The sequence below is a fragment of the Eulemur rufifrons genome, chromosome 9, assembly GCF_041146395.1.
Source record: "Eulemur rufifrons isolate Redbay chromosome 9, OSU_ERuf_1, whole genome shotgun sequence".
NCBI classification, from domain to species: Eukaryota; Metazoa; Chordata; class Mammalia; order Primates; family Lemuridae; genus Eulemur; species Eulemur rufifrons.
This window is the reverse complement of record NC_090991.1, coordinates 53,826,409-53,844,094: the sequence shown is the minus strand read 5'-3', so window position 1 is coordinate 53,844,094 and position 17,686 is coordinate 53,826,409.

The following is a 17,686-nucleotide window of genomic DNA, read 5'->3' as shown; positions in this document are numbered from 1 at the left end:
CCGCCCACCATGGGGCTCGTTTCTCGGGTTTCACTCTCTCCTCCTTCCCCGCTGCTCTGCAGCCCGGCCCGGGCACCTGCTGATTCAGCCTCCGCCCGAGTGCCCTCCCGTCCCACGGGTGGCAGCGGCCAGGACCTCACAGCCGAGCCCTTTGCTGCCCCGTCCCCCCGCAATGCCCCGTCCCTGTCCCTGGGTGGCCGTGGCTCACCCCGTGCTGCTCAGTCCAAGCTGAGAATTTAATTTCACAAAGTGCCGGCTCTGGCCGTTCATCAAGCTGCCGCCGCCTTCGCAGGTGAAGCCAACAGTCTCCAGGCGGAGAGGGAGCCTCTCTGGGCACCGCTTGGGTCTCTGCGCCTGGGAACACGGGGGTCCTGGCAAGACCCGTGCGCAGCCAGCGCCCGCAGCGGCCAGGCAGTTTGCGGCCCCGGCTGTCCGGGCAGCTCTGCTCAGGGCCGCGCCCTTCAACCGGGGCCGCCAGCCACAGTGGCCGTTTCCATCTAAGTGAATTAAAATGGAACACGATTATAAAGGCCACCCCTCAGGCACACTGGCTCAAAAACCTTCAAGTGCCCAAAATCACATGTGCCGTGGCTGTGGGACCGGGCGCCTCAGCCACAGCACATGGCCACGGTCACACCACCGTGGGACAGGCTGGCCCAGAGGCAGAGACACCACCCCCCGCCCCTGCTGGGGTGGACGGTGTGGTCCACACCACGGGGGCTCGGCAGACTGTGGCTCATTCCTCAGTGGAGGGGCTGGGGGGGTGTTCTGTGAAAGGGGGCTCACCCTGCCCCTGTCTGGCCCCACCCCCTTTGCTCCAGGCACAGTGGCATGTGTACTTCCCGCTGAGTTTGCACCCACGGGCTGGGCCCCGCCCTCCTCCCGCCTGCCCACCTCCCCCTTGCCCCGTGACACCCTGCCCAGCCACGTGCGGCCTCCTGCAGGAAGCCTGTCCTGACCACGAGCTAGGTGGGCCTGTCCTCGTCCTTGGCATCCTTGTGCGTGTGAGGGTGACAGAGTGAGTAAAGGACTGCAGCGGGGGGCGGGGGGGGGCTGGACAAGAACAGAAGGATTTCTCCAGGTGAAAAAGCCGCAGGTGAGCTCCCAGGGAGAGGCAGGTAGGACTTTAGTTTTTTAAAAAGGTAAAAAAAGTAAGTGAAACCAACAGAAGAAAGAGCCCTCACCCAGCAAGGAGCCCCGGTCAGCGGTCGGTGTGCTGGGTGGGGCCCAGGCCCCTGCCCCACCGTCCCAGAGAATGGGGGTCCTGGCGGGAGGCAGCGCCAGGGCATTTCCTGGTATTCGGGGTCTTTGGCTAGGGCCGTACTCAGAGCTTGTTCTCCAGGGCCCTGCCAGGGAGCTGGGTGACGCCGTGTCTTGCCCAGAGGGGTGTGGACCAAGGAGACCCTCAAAAACCTCATCCTCACTTCTCATGACTTAAAACTCAGTCTTCTCTGCCCCGGTGGGGATTCATGTGGTGGTGGTGGGAGGTGATAAAGGAAGCACCAGGCATCCCAGGGGGAGAGAGAGAGGCCGGGAGAAGGCAGGTGGGACGGACCAAGCCCAGTCTGGTCCCCAGGGAGGGGAGTGCTCAAGGGTGGCCGTGAATGCAGAGCCAGGAGACAGGGCTTCGTCCCAGCTCAGCTGCTGGTTAGCTGTGCAGCTTTGAGGAAGCCGTTTAACGTCTCTGGGCCTTAGTGTCCCCATCTTTAAAATGGGGATAATAATACCTGGTTTTGTCTACTGCAGTAGGCTGTGGACAAATTAGGTAGCATAAAAACACGTTCTGAACTCTGGAGTGCTGTAGAAATGGGAGGAGTTTGCTTGTTTGTGTGTGCGTGTGTGTGCGCATGTGTGTTGTAGCCATTTTTCTAGGGGGCTGAGGTCCAAGGGGACAGTGCCTGGGGGTGCACAGCGAAGCCATGTCAAAGCGGGAGTCCTGAGCCCAGGGAAGTGTCAGGAGCTGTCCCAGTGGAGGGGTGCTGGGGAGCAGGGAGCTGGCTGCCCTGGCAGGGATGGTGCCCCGCACCCCTGCATGGCCGGCCGTGCCCACGGGCAGCGCTGGGGCGAGGGAGGGCTGAGCGGGCTGGGGCTGAGAAGCTGGCACCCCGTGGGCCTTGGTTCTCCCACCTGTAAGGGTAGGAGTGAGACTATGGTGAAGCGACGTGCGGAGACATCCAGCCCTGCACCTGACCCAGGGCCGGCGTCCCGTGAGATTCTCTCCTGTCCTGTCCCCGCGTACATCACTGTCAAAGTGCGAGGGCCACCAGGAAGACCCCGACGTTTCTACTGCGTCCTTCCGCGTGACTCTGGGTTGTCAGTAAAGCTCAGCTAGATCCGTGCAGGGCTGAGAGGGGAGGGACGTCCTGGCACCTCCTGTCTCACCGGGTTGCAAGACATCGGGAGCCGAGGCGCAGCGCGAGACACTGGGAAATGCTGACGGGAAGGGAAGCTGCTTCGCCGGGCGGGGCCCCCACTGGCCGTCCCCCACCCCAGCCCCCTGGTGGCCCCCAACGCCATTGACAGTGATGCTCTGGGGGGAGAAAACAAAACGCCCCAGAAGTACGTAATCGATTTCCCCTCTTGCTAGTTCTCAACCTGGGCTTTTCGGTGTAGGAAAGGATGCCTGATTAGAATGTCTCTGAAGAGGGCAGTGAGTTATAGTAATGGACACTCTTCTAGCTGTCTCTCCCGCTCATAAATCTATCCCCCTCTGAAAGTGCAGATGGTCCATAATCGTCCATCACGCCGGAGTTCAGCACCGGACAGCTCCCGGGTGGGTTTCTCCTCCGAGGCTCCTTTTTCTGCAAGCTAAACGGAACTGCGACTCCGCACAGCCTCTCCCTGTAATGGAGTGTGCGCGGTCCAGCCGTCAGGAATGATTTAGGAGGGAACGCACAATAAATATCCGAGAGGTTGGAGCTCAAAGTAGGGAGGCAAGGCGGGGGGTGCCGCTGCAGCTGTACTTACATTTTTGTTGTGCTTTTTATTTTTCCAGAGAGAGCAGGTGGTAGTGTCCTGGGAAGAGGTGGATTTTGAGTGACCTTTTTAAGGAGCCGCCTCTCGGCCCCTTTCCCCTCCGTCCCAAGACGAGGCATCGTCAGGTCTCCCGTGCGGGCTGAGGTCAAGGGGCCATGAGGTCAGGACAATGTAAATAAGAGGGTAGTTGATATTTTGGATATAGAGCCCCCCACAGTCTTACTGGGCTCACTGGATTGGTCCCCTCCGAGCTTGCAGCCTTCCCTGTGATGAGACGGCCCAAGCTGTCCCCAAAGCTCCAACTACACTTGAGCCCATGGACTCTTCATGCCAGGGAAGGCCCAACCCCCAGGCCGCCCGACCCACCTGTGGGCTCCCAGAGTGTTCCCGGGGGGGCACGGCTCGCCTGCAGACGTCTCTCGTTCAGCTCTGTGTCTTCCATCCGCTCCTCCTGCGGGCCAGGCCTGATGCACAGCAGGAATGGGGACAGGGCTGGTGTCCCCAGGGTTGGGGGCTTTGACGCTGCCTACGGAAGTTCAGAGGGTCGTTGTGTCTGGGCGTGCTGAAGGCTGAATGCGTTAACCCCCTGCAGTTCCCAAAAACCTTCCTGCTCTGATACGTGGGGAGCCTGACAATCAGGCCGACCTGACTTTGCACACAAGCCTAAGTAAAACCCCAGGCAGAGGACAGTCCTTGGGATGGTGACCCGCCTTGGGCTGTGGGCAGCATTCCACGGCCCGTCAGCCTTCTGCCCCCTGATGCCCCCGCCCAGAGGCGGAGGATGCCAGGGCTGAGCTGCGAGGGAGACGAATGAGCATCTGCCTCCTACAGGTGCAGGCTGCTCTGCCAGGTGGTGCCTGGTCGCTGCGCTGCAGTGGGAAGGCTGCCTGCGCTCCCCTCCCCACGCCCCACTCCAGGGTTCTCCCTCCCTCCACCCAGGAGCCGGCTGCTCTCATCTCCCAGCTTTCGGAGCAGCGGGGCTGGGGGTCACAGGTCAGGCACCTGCAGATCCATCTGCAGAAACACTTGCCTGCGTCAGCTGCTCATCCACCCCCCAGGGGGCTGCCGCCGAGGAAGTAGGGCAGCTCCACACCCGCCCTCCAAGATGGGGGCAATGCCAACGGGAGGGCCTGGTGCGACTGTGCCTCCTCACTAACCCTGAAAACAGAGTTCGCTCTGGAGTCTTCCTTGGCCCCGGGTCTTCCCCAGAGAGGAGCATGCACACTCAGGAAGCTACAGCCGCCTCTCCCCACTCATTTGCCAGATGTCAGCCAGCTTCGGGGGCTGCCAGTGGCCCATGGTGGATTGTTCTGGAAGCAGAGAGAAGGTGCTGCTGCTCCCTCCTGGGTGGAACAGTGATCCAAGCCCCCAAAGCCAGCCCCTTCCCCACCACCTGCAGCTTGGCAAGCTGCTCCCCTCTCCTGCAGAGAGGCCCCAAGAAGGAGGTGGCCCCCAGACCCGACCCACAGAAGGATGCAGAGAAGAGGCAGCAAGGGCACCACCCCCTGTGAGGGCTACCACGGGAAGGGGCTTCCTCGCTCCCCAGCCCCCACAGGCTGCGCCCCAGCTCCGCAGAAGCACTCAAGTGATTCAGCCCCTCCTAGAAATGGGCACCTGAAGATTTGTGCATGGCCTGGAAATGCAAGATCCCGAGTTCTCATAGTGCCTCTCTGGCTAGACAGCAAGCAGCCTGTCCAAACAATGGGTTTCTGATCACCCACTTGCATCTGCATGGTAATGAACCCGTGCTGCGGGCTCACATTGGCGCAGCGCTCCACGCACCGCCGGCCACGGGCAGAGCGCGCCTCTCTTGCCAGCTCTCGGCGAGCAGCCGCCCCTGGCCAAGGCAGAGAGAGCTGAGCAGGGGTGTCGGGCGCAGGACGGCCAGGAGAGAGGCCGGGGTGGGGAGAGTGCGAGGGGAGGGCGTCCAGCTGGGTAGGCAGGTGGGCCGCAGAGCACCCTGCATCTGTGGGCAGTGCCCAGCTGCCAAACAGCCCCTCTCTCGGCTGCTACCCTCATGATCTCCCAACGTTCCGGGCTAGGAAGGTGGGGCCCATAGACTCACTTCATAATACTGTTGACCCCTAGCAACTGCCTCTCCGGTCTCCCCGGGAAAACTGCCCTGGGGATGGCCGTGAACTTGGGAGGGTATCCATCCTGCGTCTCCGCCACAGCAATAACTTAACACAAACACCGGGAGGGTAAATGGCTCGTGCAAGTGGGCTCCCAGCCCTGCAGAGCTTCTTTGCGACATTCCAGAGCAAGAGTTATCTCACCGAGATCTTGATATCGAGGGAAACAACAGCAAATCTTCCCCCATTACACCGGTGCTATGTGTCTTTCACCCACGTCATTTCCAATCTAGTGATGATGGGGTTGGAACCGCAATAATCCCCATTTGACGCCTAAAGCGGTGAGGCTGACAGCTTTGCCGGAACCCTCCCCACCCCTCCCTTCCAGGACAAGGCACTCTGAGATCTGTCCCACCCGGGCCTGCCCATCACCCATGTACTCCTCACTTTCAAGCTATGGCCTGTGAGAAGTGAGATCCGGCCAGGCAGCCACACCCAGGGCCAGGAATCTGATACGCTCCTCAGGGTGCTTTGCAAACGGGCTGTGTATACAGTCGGCACTAGAGCTGGAAAGGAGGCTTCCAGGCAAGGGACTCTGGAAGCTACAGCGCTGCTGCTTAACTCACTGAGTGTCACAGACCCCCTTTGAGATCCAAAGGTGACTCTGGTGTCCGCCCCCAAGGACATGCACAGATGGACACATGGGTACAGCCGGGGGCTTCCCAGACCCTTGGGAGCTGCTTGGTCCTCGGACCCTGCCTGGGTGGACCCGTCTCAGCGCCTGGGTACCTGGCTACGTCTCCTCTCCACGCCGGGCCTGGGGGTCGTGCTTGGCTACCGTTGCCCCTGGATGCTGTGTGGCACGTGTCCCATCATCCCGGGAAAGGGGCTCCCCTGCTCCCCAGGCCACTGCCCAGGCTGTCCCGCTCCGTATGGGGAAGGGAAGGGAAGGGCCTAACGCTCATTAAGGGCGTGCGGGGCACCCGGCCTGTGCCATCTCGCTTACTGCTTGGAACATGCTCCCAGCACTCAGCACGGCCCCGCCTTCCAGCCACAGCCGTTTCTCCAGGGACCAGCTTCCCTCGCTCCCTCACCCCCTTTTCCTTGGGGTGCTCCTCCTCCTGCCCCACATTTATTGCTGCTTTCAAAGTGTGGCTCGACCTCCCCGTCCACATCCATTTCTCCCTGGCCCTGACACTCTTCTGCGTCACATTTCATATTTTGTCTTATAATTGTAGAAGTGCGTGTTACGCTGAGAACAGCGCAGAGACTGTGCGTTTTCCCTCACTCGTCGGCACGGGGACTCTTTAGAAGCTGCCTCACGGTTCTCTCTCCAGCGTCCCCTGCTGAGCACCGCAGAGTCCCCTGTGCTGGCCAAGCGCTCAGTACCCATTTCCTTCCCCTCGTGTCCCTCTGGCCGCCTTCTGCCTCTGACGTCCCCTCCCTTCTCTGCTAGGACTCTGGCTGTGGCGGGGCTCTTTCTGTCCACGGTTCGGGAACATTAGATGTCCATGTGGCTACGTCATGCGCCGAAGGGTTTCTGTCCCGCTCGGGCTGGGAGTGGGCGTGCTGGGGTGGGGGCCTGGCTGCCAGGGCCCAGGTCCTGCCGCAGTCACAGCAGGTGTCCTGATGTGTGGTCTGTTTTCCTTCCCCGCCACAGAGGAGCTGGGGCTTCACACAGGGAGGGCACGAGGAGTGACCCCGATGTCACTGTACATTTGTAGACAGGAAACGTGCCCTTGGAAGACCGCGGTGTCCCGAGCTGGGCTCCAGCGTGTCACCTGAGCCCGATGAAGTCTGAAGCTGACCTGTGCTGCAGTCCACCTGAATCTGCAGAATCGCGACCATCAACCCCGCCGTCGGGCTGTGCTGCGTGGCCTGTGGATACTGGCAGTGGCACTGCTGGCCCGGGGCCTCGCTCCCTGCGGCAGGCGGGGGCTCCGTGCATCTGCGAATGGCCCCCCAGCTGTACCACCAGTTACGTTTAGGACCCAGCGTTGCTGTGGTGGCTGAACACGCTGAATCTCCGAGTGTGCCAAGAAGGTGGCTTCTCAGAGGCTGAAGAAGCTGCTGTCCGCTGACCGTCAGCTGTGGCAAGAGCCAGACTGCGGTTCTGAGACCAGGGGCGGCTCCTCAAAGCCATTTCTGCTGAGAACAGGAGCAATTATGCTCCCAGGTTTTGGGGAGAAAGATGGACACACCCCGGAACAGGCGGCAGAGCTCACAGCTGCAAGGCACAAGGTCTTACGGCCAAGGCTCTGCTAGCAGCCCCCTGGGGCCAAGCAGCTGTTCCCTGGACGACGCGGGGGACCCACGGTTCACTAGGAAAGGTTGGGGACAGACCAGGCAGGGGCTTTTTCCAGCAGTGAGGCTGGTCACACACGGCCAGGGGACAGTGGGTACCAGGAGCTCCCTGCTGGGAAGTGTTTAAAAATAGCACCGGTTCCTCTCCCGGATGGAAGTCGGTTAAAGGAGCCCCGGCCTGCAGGAAGGAAAGTGAGCTGAGTGTGCGTGTTCCAGCGCATTCTCCAAGCAGGAAGCCCTGGGGATCATGCGGAGTGGCCAAGGCCCCCGGTCCCAGCAAGGGTCTAGACACTGGCCAGCAGCGTCCTTGTGGTCCTGGGAGGTCCCCATGGTGGTGTGGGACCCCAGCCAGCACCAGGAGGGTTCTGTGCAGGAGTGAATTCCAGCCACCCCCTCCAGGGGCCACATTCGAGGTGGCCAGGAAGCAAGTGCACCTTGGCCTCGGGACATGTGTCTAGTGAGAGCCGCAGCCTCACTCTCGAGCTCTCCAGCCGCCACGGTACACACCCGCCGCCACGGGACACACCAGCCGGCCCAGGCTACCTTGGAGCAGATTCTCTCAGCGACCTCAGGCCGAGCAAAGGCAAGTTGATTTTCAACTCTGCGCCAGAAACAGGGAAGAGTCCTGGCTCACTGCCACCCGGGCCAGCCAAGAGGAGCCTCCCTGCCCAGGTGTCGAGATGCCTTGTGCTGCCCCTTCCCTCCCACCTGCCCCCCTCAGCCTCTCCTCGCTCAGCACCCCCTGCCTCTCTGTCCTCTTCCCCCCTGCTGGGGGTCACCGTGTCCCCCACTTTTTGGTGACATAGTGCAACTTTTCTTCCTTCCTGCCCCCGACATGTGGAAACTTTGCGGCAGGGAAAACCACCTGGGAAGTAGGTCACCTAAAAACAACCACCTGTCTGCAATGACATCAGCCCGACCCAGCGGCTGCCTCTGAAGAGCCACATCCAGTGGCGGCTTCTCCCCCCTGGCCACCCCCTCCCCACGCCTTCCCTCCTTACACGGCCAACTTCAGAATGCAACTCTTAGTGTGAAGCTTCCCAACAACACACCTCATTAGGCAAACAGTGGAGACCTCACCCCTGTGTTGTGGCTCGGACATTTCTCGACTGCATTACGGAGAGGGGACGCCAGCGGGCATGGGGGCTGCGAGTGTGAAGATGGGGGGGCGTTTGCTGTTGTCTTATTTAACAGGCCTCCCTGGCTCCTTCCCCAGCAGCTCTGTTTCTGGGTTTCATATTTGATCAGGGGCGTCCTCTCCGCTGGAGCGTCGGATGGTCCACACGACCTGCTCCCCCTTCTCTCCCTCTTGCCGGGTCTCTTCTTGGCCAGGGGTTAAGCAAGTAACAGCTGGAGCATGCACATCTGCAGGCCCGGAATGCTTTTGTTTCACTCCTGGTAGGAATTATCCGTAGCCGTGGCAGGGGCTCCGCTGACAGTGCTCAGACCGCAAGCTCTGTCTGCTCGTCCACTCTGCCAGCAGCCGCCCTGAGGGGCCCGGTGCTGAGGGTTCTTCCCATCCGTGGACAATTGTTTTAAAAAGCAGGGAGAGACGTTTCCAGAAATGACTGACAAAATGATAAGCTTAACTTCCATCCCTGGAAAAATCTTCATGAAACCGATGCCCGAGGATGCGGAAGGTAGCGTGTCACGTGAGGACTGTCTTGCTACGGAAAGAGCCAGATCTAACCTTGCTCCTGCCAAGGGGACGGCCCAGGTGGACAAGGAGACACGCTACCCCGGAGTCACCTGGACCTTGTCGGAGGAGATTGCAACTCTTTTTTTTTTAAAAAAAAGATTATAATTTTCACCACATAGCAAACACCTAAACACCTACTGGTTACCTGGAAAGCAGCTAGTTAATTAGGGGAAGCCGAAGTTTAGGGACTCCTTGCCAATTTGCAGACAACCTCGGTCTACCTTTTGAACTCAGGGAGGCATAAGTTTGACCCCCTCTTCGACATCCAGGGGAGGAAAATCCTGTTTTCTAGAACACCCTGCTGCAGGCATCAGTGTTGCTTTTGCACTTGCTCAGGGCTCGAGTGCCGGCAGAACCCTCCAGGGTGGACCCAACCCACCAGGCCCCTGCATCGAAGCCGGCGCTCGCCGACAGCAGGGGCTTCCCGGGGTCAGAGCCGCATCTTTGTTCCGATGGGTGGGTCTGAGCCGCGCCCGCCGGCCTGACTGCAGAATCAGTGCAGCCGCCTTACGCCATTCCGTTTGGCAAGGGACAGCTACGGTTTGATGCATTGGGCCTGGGCTGGCGGAAACAGTGCAGACTTTGGAATATGAATGTCCCGGGTCTGCAGTGTCAGCCGGGCCACATGCTGACTGCGTGGCCTTGGACGGTGGCCACGTGGAGCCCGTGTCTCTTTGTCTGAATGATGGGGGTGGCAGAGGGGTGATGTGGGGGGAGGGTTCCACAGACGAGCATGTGGGAAGCGCCGGCTCCTAGTTGGTCCATGTGCAGTGTGTGTCCGTACGTGTGTGCAGGCCTGTGTGCATTTGTGTGTGTGCGTGTGCACGCATGCATGTGTGTTTAGTCTGGGCAGAGAGCGGAAAGCTGGGGTTGCCAAATAACAGTGCAGGGTGCCTGTTAAACTTGAATATCAGATAAACAATGAGTAACTGTTAGCATAAGCACATCCCAAATATTGCACGGTATGTACTTATAGTAAACAGCCAAACATTATTTGTTGCTCTCTGAGGTTTCAGATTTAACTGAGTCTCCAGTAGTTTTATTTGCTCCATCTGGAAAACCCTAGCTGGAACGAGGTTTGTCATTTCAGTTGTAAAGCCAGACCGACTACAGCAGGTGTGCAGGGGCCTGGGGCAGAGGTGGCCTTGGGGAGGAAGGCTCCCAGAGGAAGCCCCCAGCCGCCTGGCCCAGCTCGCCAAGCCCAGACTCCTCAAGTTGCTGCTCTGCCTGATGACCTCTGTCCCTTTCTCAAGTTTGGACATCCTTCTGGGAGCTGCAGGTGCCCCGGGCCGTAGCCCCTGGCTGAGAGCAACGCGGCAGCCACAGCCTTGGCCCAGTGGGGCTCCCACACCGGGCGGGCCCTGAGCTGGTGCTGAGCTGAGCGGCACGGGCGGCAGCCTGCTCGCCTGGCCCCATCCACGTGCTCACCGGGCTCGGGGTGCTATCCTGTAGAACCTATTCCGTTCGTTTCGTGGGCGATATTTGATCTTCCCCAAACAGGACCCCTGCAGCACCCAAGCAGCTGCCAGACAGCAGGGAGCCCCCTGCGCATGCCTGTCCTTGGCCCCAGGGCCCCGCGGTTCTGCTCCAGCCCCTCACGCTCCACCCTTGCCAGACCACGTCCTGCCCTCGCCTGCCAGCCCCCCTACCCTCTCTCATTTCTATTTGGCAAATGACACCCTGGTGCTCCCAGCCTGCTCCGGGGGTGCTGTCAGGCCTTGGCAGACTCCGGCTGGGCAGCAGGGAGACACGCGCCAGGGGCAACTAATAGGAAACGGAACCGCTTTGCTCCTCCAAGACCCTCCCAGCCCCGGCCGGCCCCACCCCTTGTAGAGTGAATTGTTTTCAGTCCAATCTGGGTTTATTGAAGTTTGCTGGGGGTTAGCTGCGGAGACTGCGCCCCCAGCCCCTGCGAGTGGCCCTACTTACCAGAGCCCCCTGCGTGCACCATTTAAGCGACTCCATTAACATGTTGTGCATCCCGCTCATTGCAGCCGGGCCCTCTGAGACCTCCAGGGTGGCGGCACCGCGGCAGCCTGCAGAAACACCAGGCTTATTTTAATTGGTTTGAAACTGTCACTGTCGGCCACAGAGGGGTCCCTTTCCTTGAGTAATGACCTGGAATTTGATCGTGCGGCTTTTATTAGCTTGTAACACTGAAAGAGTAACCGTGTGAGATCAAAGCGAGGGCCGGGCACACATCTGTCCGGCCGCGGCACCCGGCACGTGTGAGGGTGCGGCTAGGAGGCGTGGCTCGTCCCCCAGCCCCGGAGTCCCATCTGCCAGGAGGAGCGGGGAGGCGGTGGGGTCTCAGGCACACTCTGGTGCCCCTGTCTGCTTGAAGATGTTGGTTCGACGAGGAGAAGGAAAAGCCACTCCTGTGTCCAGCACTCTGGCATCCTTCTCGGGGTGGGGAAGGCTCTGCCCAGAAGACCATGGCCTTGGGGGGAGGCCCAGCTCTTGGAAGCACGAATGGTCTGGGGTCTAGGCACCCTCACTGGGGACGCAGTGGCTCTCACTTCCTCTTGGGTCACCTGGCTTCTTCCAGAATCACACGCTGCCTATAGCATCCACTTATTTGGCCTTCCAGCCACCGGCCAGTGAGATTCTACTGAGCTGCTGAGCATACAAACCCCGGGCCCCCAGCTGCAAGGCCGCACACGTGTCATTGGGGCTCCTGCTCCCTCTAGGAACCATGCTCATCTCAAAATATTTGGAGAATTTTATAATTAAGGGGAACTATAAGTATCTACATTACCTGCAGATAACAATGGTTGACATTTTGTTATCTTGCATTGAGTCTTAGGAAAAAAAGAAGCAAAGCGTCGCAGAGAACGTCTAAGTCCCCTCTGAGCGCACCCAGCCCCTTCCCCGCCCCACGCCAGGGGAGCTCCAAGCTCCGATTTGTCATCTGTTACTTTCATCTTTTGAAAACACATTTACACACCTGTAACCATGAGCCATAGGTCACAGTATTTTATGTCTTTCTCCAGCTTACATACATGACATCTTTCTGCGACACACTTCTTTCATTCAGCGTCACGTTTCTGCAGTTTCTCAGTGCCGACGGGTGTGTTTCCGACGCATTCCCTCTGCCTGCTGTATAGAACTCTGTCTTGGGTGAACTCCTCCATGGGTGAACATTCCAGCCACCTGCAGAGGGTGGCGATGTCACCGAAAGCTGTGATGGGGTCGGGGTGGCTATGTCCTTGTGCACAAGCGTGTACCCAGCTGTGTATGGCTGCGTCTCAGAATGCTCCGGAACCTCGCTGTGGTGCTCCGAAGCCTCTGGACCTGTCTGTGTTCCCAGCAGCTGTGTCTTCCCATCCTCACAGGCACTGGAGGTGGCCGGGCATTCCCACACGTGCCCACATGGGAGCTGGGAGGTGGCATCTTGCTCTGGTTGTAGTTGCCTGATGCCCACGTCTCTTTCCTCTGTGTATTGGCAGGTCTGAGGGTCCGCACACGCCTGGGGGGCTGTCTGTTCCTCCAGCTACTCCTCCCCCACTCAGGAAAGCAACCTGTACCTGGGAAAGATTTAAAGCAAAACTTGAACCCATTTTACTTTGTAGAAAAACAACAACAAAGTAAACTACTCTAAAGCTTTTGGGCTTTTGTATTAGACTCCGGTGTCTATGGCCCCCTCATGAGCAATTGTGACCCTGTGGCTTAAACACCTGTGTCGGGGCTGGGACCCCCCCCTCACTGCCCCTAAGGCTGTCTGGCTCCCTGAGCCCCAGGCCCAGCTTGGCAGGACCACGGGCCCTCGGGGCAATCCAGGAAGGAGGAGGCCATGCAAGGGAGGAGACGCAGCCTCCCTCTCCTCGGAGGCCTCAAACACCTGGCTCGGCCGCTAGGACCAGCTCCCGGAGGTGGGAGGGTGGGCAGGGAGCCCCTTGGCTGGGGAGTGTCAGGTGAGCTCAAGACCTGGCTCTGAAGCCACCAGCCCCCAGGAATCTGGGAGTGGGACGAGGAGGATCTGGCAAGGGCTGCCCACCGCAGACCCCAGGCCAGGCCTGTCTTCACTCGGAACTTTGTTTCCAGGGAGAAAAGCGAGACCCCACCCAGCCCACCCCTCCCTTTCTGCCCTGAGGGTGTCACTGGGCCCTTGCTGGGACTGTGGGTGCCTGATGGCTGCTCCCCGATGCCCACACAGGCTAGCACTGGCCAGAGCCCTGGAGGACAGGGCCTTGGGGTCTGTGGGGGGCCTGGGGTGCGGATCTGGGTGGGGAGACGTGAGGGAGATGGGCCCAGGGACGATGGCTACATGAACCAGTGAATGAATGAGTGAAGAAGTGATATGTGGCGCCCAGTGCCCTGGACTCACGGGCACTCTGCCATGGGGTTGGTGCTTGGGGAGTTTACAGGGACACCATCCTGTCTCTGGCACTTTGTCAAGCAAGCCCCTTGGGTGGGGTCTGGCCTCCCCCAGCCCTGTCTGCCCCACCCCTTTGAGGATTCGAGTCCCAGGGGGGCTGTGCAAGAGCTGGGACATGCCAGAAGCAAAGGGACAGCTGTTAAAGAGTTCACATGGGGGGTGGGGAAACTGAGTCACCAGCTGGCCCACCCTAGCAAGAGTAGGAACAGAGTGGTAGTTACAAGCTGGGCTCTGGAACCAGAGTCCCCAGGTTTGGGTCCAAACTCTGCCAGTATGCAGGTCATGTGCATTGGGGTGGGCTCTTCTAGCATCTGTGCCTCAGTTTCCCCCCAGGATTGCTGGAAGGGTTAATGACTTACACTAGGGCAAGGGCTTCCTTTGGCCTCTGTGCAGCGGCAGCCCTGCCTGCGCTCCCTGTCCTTCCCCTCGCCCTCGGGCCAGCTCTGTCCTCCCCCGCCCCCATCCTCTCTCGTGTGCCGGGGCCCCAGGAAGACCCGAGGGCGGCAGCAGCAGTTTATTAAGCCAATAAAATCTTAAGTGCCTGAGCTCCAGAGACCCCTGAGGTCTTTTTACGTGCATGGAGGAGCCAGAGGGCTTCCTGGGCCTGAATCTTTCGTGCTGCGTGGAACAGGTGGGTGCACAGCAGTCCGCTGTCTCCCCCACGCCCCCATCCTAGGAAGGCACCTGTCACCCGACAGCCAGCCCCGCCACCTGCCCCATCTCTGGGATGCTGCTCTATTCCGGCCTGGCATCCTCACTCGGCGTTCCGAGGGCGTGTGGCAGAGCCTGCAGGACTGGTGCCCCTGGCCCTCAGCGGGGGTGTGGTCCTCCAGCCCCTGCCCACTGCACGGCTCTCAGGCCACCGTCCCTCCATGGCCTTTGCCCGAGAGGAGTGGGGGAGGGGAAGCCAGGCCGCGGCTGCTCTCACCTGCTCTCTGAGACCCCCTCCTGGCCTCTTTCTTCAAACTCCGCTCCCTTCCTGCTCTGCCCTCCCACTCACCCTTGCCTTTCCTCCCCACTCTCCTCTCTGTCCCCTGGAACTTTCCCTGGTGTGCCTAATTCCTGGAGGCCTCGCGGCCCAGAGTCTCGGCCCCACCTCACCGAGCACACGGCCCTGAGAATCGATTCAGAAAACGATTAGTTGCAGTACAGCAGTGCTGCTAACTGTGGCGTTTTGCTTTGCGGTTATTGATACATCATCAGAATTGAGAAGCCGCAGTCAGGAAGGGGGGAGGGCCCGGCGGGGACAGGGAGGGGTGGCGGCGACCGTCCTGAGATGTCAGGGAGCCGGGCTCCTCCGGGGTAGGTGTGAGGCCCTCTCGGGAGCTGGCACCGGGCTGTGCCCTCGCGTAGGCCCAGGAGGGCCGATTTGCCGCAGGCGTGTGACTGCGCAGTGTGGGTCCCCAGGCAGACTAGGGGCCCCTGCCTCTCCCTCCTTCTCCTCTCCTCCCCCCACAGACAGAGTGCGGGGCCAGAAGCACTGCTCCTTCATTCATTGGCTCGCTCGTCATTCACTGCCTGCCTGCGACGTGCAGACTCGGCGTGAGTGGGGAAGCTTCCATCTTAGGGCGTCAGCGCTAACGAGAGCACAGGTGAAGACGCTGCTAACCCGTGACCGTGACCGTGGTGCTAAAGGCCGTGGGGAAGGAGGCGTGTCGGGGCAGAGGGGCTGGGGAGTGGGCTTCAGATCGGGAGGTCAGGAGGCTCCTCTGGGGGCTGAGTGAGCAGACGCTGCCCAACTGCTGACAGCCTCGAGGAGGCGCATCCGAGGAGGGACCCTCGTGTGCAAAGGCCCTGAGGTCCAACGCAGTAACAAGGCCCCTCGGGGGGCAGAGGTGCAGCAGGGAGGGTGGCAGTGTTGCCCCTGGGGCTCTAACGGCCAGCTGGGGGAGGAAGGCTCCAGAGATTTGGCTGAGACCACTGGTCATGTGACACCCCCTTCCCACCCCCTCTCCTTTCCTTCTACACGTGCAGAACCTGTTGCCAGGTGGGTCTAGAAACACGAAGCTGGATTAGGCTCTGAGTTTGGGCCGACACAGCAGGAGGCCAAAGACTGGGGTCTTAAACAGCAAGTATCCCCTCCTTACATGTGTGCAGCCCGGGCAGTCCAAGATCCAGGTGCCAGCGCTGTGACATGGAGGAGGGAGAGACAGAGACAGAGAGAGGCTCTTCTTACAAGGGCACTAATCCCAGTACCAGGGCCCCACCCCCATGACCTCATCACCTCCCACAGGCCCAGTCTCCAAATATCACTCTGGGGGTTAGACTTCGACGTATGAATTTTGGGAAGACACAAACATTCAGACCACAGCAGACTCAGTCCCTACTCTCGGCCGACGCAAGCTGGCAGAGTGAGCTGCCAAGAGCCAGAAGCTGGGTCCCCCAACTTTGCCCACCCCCTGTGTCTAGCAGTGCCCCGAGATCACACCGTCAGCTGCCAGAGAGGGCTCAGGACAAAGAGGGAGAACGCAAGGCTGCTTGTGGTGATGCCGACGGGTTTTGGCGGGAGGACAGCTCGCTACCCAGTGAGTGCCTGGCTAGAGTGCAGGGCACCCGCCGCGGGCCCGGCAGCCTCACGTGGGACACGGCATTTCCCCCAGAGTGGAGCCCAGCGCTGGGACCTGGGACTGTCACGGGCTGGTGCTGACGACTTACTCCCAGCAGGGCTCTACTGGCTTGAGAGAAGATCTGGGTCCCATCTTGGGGATAGGTGACGTGGGCCATCCCACCACAGGTCCAACTTGCCAGCCTATTGACATGCTCCCCTCCGATCCCAGCGTCGGTTTTGGTATCGTGAATCTCACCCGCAGCCTCCGGAGCTGCAGGGCCGGAAGCATCTTTACCCGTGAGGCGGTGAACAGAGACGCCTCCTTAGACCTTCTCCCAGCCTGGTGTCTTCTCATTTGCAGCATTCTAGAGACGCTGTTCCCATGACACTCTGTCCTGTGATATTTTTAATCAAGAGCACGGGAGAGCGTGTGCCTGATGCATTCCAGATATTCAGAGATTGAAAATGGTTTTGTTCTCTTGTTTTCTTTCTAAAATGCAGCGTGAAGTCAGGACAGCCGGAGGAGATTCTGCCAGCGCCTCCCTCGAGCTGGTCTGCGGCAGCCTCAGCTGGGAGCCTGTCCCAGGAGCAGCCCCTCTGCAAACAGGTGTGTACCCCCACGCGGCGCCTGCTACCCCACCCCGCTGCTGCGCAGGTCGGTGCTTCTGCAGGGCCCGGGGAGCCCATGGCCGTCGGGGGCCGTGCATGAGGGTGTCCACGGGGCAGCGTGGGATGCAGAGAGGGGCGTCCGTGCCGGCCCCGCCGTTGGCTCTCGACCCCTCTGTGTTTTCACCTACCCTTCCCCAAGCCCCTCACGAAATGCAAATCAGCGAGCGCATAATAGATAATTAATAGACTGACCAGCCCACAAGGGAGCTAAGTAGATAAATAATTTTAATTATCCTTGAGTTGCCATAAATCCCCTCACTGCCTTTTTATTAAACTCTGTGTTTACAGGAGTCATTTATATGGTCTGTCATCTTGCCTCCCCGCCTCCTGGGTGGCTCCCACCAGGTCTGCCCTAGGTGGAATGACACCGTATGACCATGAGAGCCTTTCCCGGCAGGCCCCGGCGCGGGCACAGGTGTGGGAAAGCTCTGCCCATGCGGCCAGGTCGGGAGCAACGGGGCAGACAGCGCCCGGCTTGCCCGGGGCCCTCCCTGCGAGCCCTGAGGTGGCCGAGGCCTGCGCTTAGCCCCGGCTCGGAAACCGTGATTATACTTGGCACCTGAGCTGTAGGTATGAGCTCATTCTTCTCCCCAGGGATGGCCTTGGCCTATTAATAGCCTCGGCTGAGGTTCCCTTGCTACTCCAAATGCCAAGAGAGAAAGTGGGTTAATAAATATAAAAGAAAACTCCCTCGGAGGGCCCGGGGCCAAACTCTCCCACGCTCTCCAAGAGTCGCGGCTGTCAGGCTCCAGACGGGGCGAGGGGTTCCCTTCCCCGACAGAGGCCCAGTGCCCAGGCTGGGGTCTGAGGACCAGTGTGACAAAGCTCCAGGTCCCCATGGCACTGGGGACGGAGGAGGTTGCCACCCAGGCAAGTGCAGGAGGGTGAGGCCGTGGCCATCCCGCATCTGGGAGGCCCAGGGAGGGGGATCTTGACTGTCTCGCGCCTTCCCCTCGCCGGCACCCTCTCTTCGTCTGTTTTGCTCACATCCTTGTGCCTCCTCTGCAGCATGGAAGGGGAGGGGAGCATGTGGCCTTTGG